The following is a 1,882-nucleotide window of genomic DNA, read 5'->3' as shown; positions in this document are numbered from 1 at the left end:
TTATATGCATGCATACAACTCCTTTGGTTGATCTCTCACCCTTACCCCCACCCTCTATTCTACCTCTTGCCACTTTAGTATTAAATCTAAATGCAACACAAGAAACATGCAGGGAAAAAGGAGCAGTTCACTTATCTTCTTAAAAAGTCTTTTGTCTAAAACACGGTTAACTTACCTCTACATCTGTTTGAAAGTTAAAAAGGTCTATTCTTTGCCAGTTGCTTCCATCCAGGGCTAAGATGTTCCAAGCCTGGGAGGTGGAAGTAGAGGAGGAGGGATTGGGGTGGAAAAGATACATTTATTGAGACCATTAAAGAAAGTCTTGACTCAACCTTTGTATTTTCAAGCTTGTATTCTTGATATACATTAAGTTTATCATCAAATATGGAATTATGACAAGAGTGTGTTACATTAAATATAAAAGATGACATTTTAATTTTTAACTATTTACTTGAACTGAAACTCATCCACATTCTAATAAAGCTTGAGAGTTACTGATGAAAAATCTGGTTGATACCTTACCTTGGAAATCTGGGCACATCGGCACAAAGTTACTATATCCAAGAAGGAAAATATTCTAGGAAGAAAGGGAAAAAAACACAAAGAATGAAACGGTGTTAACATTTCAGGATATCTATAACTTGAAAGATACAACCTAATGAGCCATCTGGATAGCTTCATAGTTTGTTTGTTTTTCAAGTTTCATCAATTTGCAACACACACGTATGCTATAATTTTACACACTACTGTGAAATATTAAATGTTTGCATGTTCCCAAGCTGTTTCAGATGCACGACACACAAATCCCCTTAAAACAGAACTCATTACACTTAATTTCCCTGGCTCTAGGCATGGACATGAGACAGACCACAACTTGTTCTATTCAAAGACCAATCTCCCAGGAGCTAAGTCTGGTGAGAGCTGAATCCTTCTAATTCTGTGCCCTGCCTCACAGCGCAAACCCCTCTTTTGGGGGGAAGATGCCCTAACCAGGCTCAGATGCCGAGCCTCAAACAACATGGCCAAGAAAAGTTCGATGATAAAACCTATTTGGGCAGAAAAATGGAGCTCAAGGTCTATAAGTGACCAGTTTTTTATGAGCAAAAGCCAAGAAGCCACAGAAGATGGGAAAGATGGGGAAAAGGAAAGCAGAGAGAAGCACACAGAAACTTAGTTGACACCAGTAAGCCCCTGGAGGAAGCAGGGGCCGTGCGGCAGGGGCCTGGGTTGGGTCCTGACATCCTGGCAGTGGAGTCGCTAAGGACAGCTTAGTGGCCAACAGCTGCGTGCGCCTCAGTCGTGGGCAGTGACAGTGAAAACAACAGCTTCTCTAGGAGAACACAGGTGCATGGGACGAGGTGAGGACAGTAATAGGATCTCAGTTCTTATAGTCCCAGAAGGTAAATATGAGAGTCTGTGTGTGGAAGGGGGGCAAGGAGGGGATGGCAAACAGCCACCTGTAAGTTCTTCAAAATTCTTCAGCGAAACAGTCAGTGGTGCGCTGAAAATCTGTGGGCTCGGGGAAGAATAGTAATAAAGCACCAGACAGCTGTACCCTATGACAATGCACCCACAAGCAGCACCACAAGGCTAGTGTTAGCATAAATACCATTCTACAAGATAGGCTTCAGTCATGTTCTAGTGAAAAGCCAAGGAGAGACGCATAAGGGCTGCACTGACCTTAACAGACTCAGTGGAACTTTGTACATAGAGAAGTGCTAGTGGCTGAAAATGAGCACTTAAATATATATTTCGGGGTGTCTGCACACCTACATTGCCTCTGTGGGAATACATCTTGTCCACAAAAAGCCATCCTACCTCAAATGTCCATGTTCTGTGCCATATGACCATTTCACAAGGAGCCACAACTTACTGCCAGCTC

At 42.5% G+C, this 1,882-nt stretch overlaps 1 long non-coding RNA gene across 1 annotated transcript; it reads right to left on the bottom strand.

Annotated features, from left to right (window-relative positions):
- Positions 1–190: 190 nt before the first annotated feature.
- On the bottom strand, positions 191–587 carry LOC106724553. Its single transcript, XR_001360385.1, has 2 exons — positions 523–587; positions 191–250 (listed from the first exon to the last, which is right to left on the bottom strand). It is a non-coding gene; the product is annotated as an uncharacterized LOC106724553 (long non-coding RNA).
- Between the last annotated feature and the right edge of the window lie 1,295 nt (positions 588–1,882).

Source organism: Myotis brandtii, unplaced genomic scaffold, assembly GCF_000412655.1.
Source record: "Myotis brandtii unplaced genomic scaffold, ASM41265v1 C42768390, whole genome shotgun sequence".
NCBI lineage: Eukaryota > Metazoa > Chordata > Mammalia > Chiroptera > Vespertilionidae > Myotis > Myotis brandtii.
This window is presented reverse-complemented; position numbering and strand designations above follow the sequence as displayed.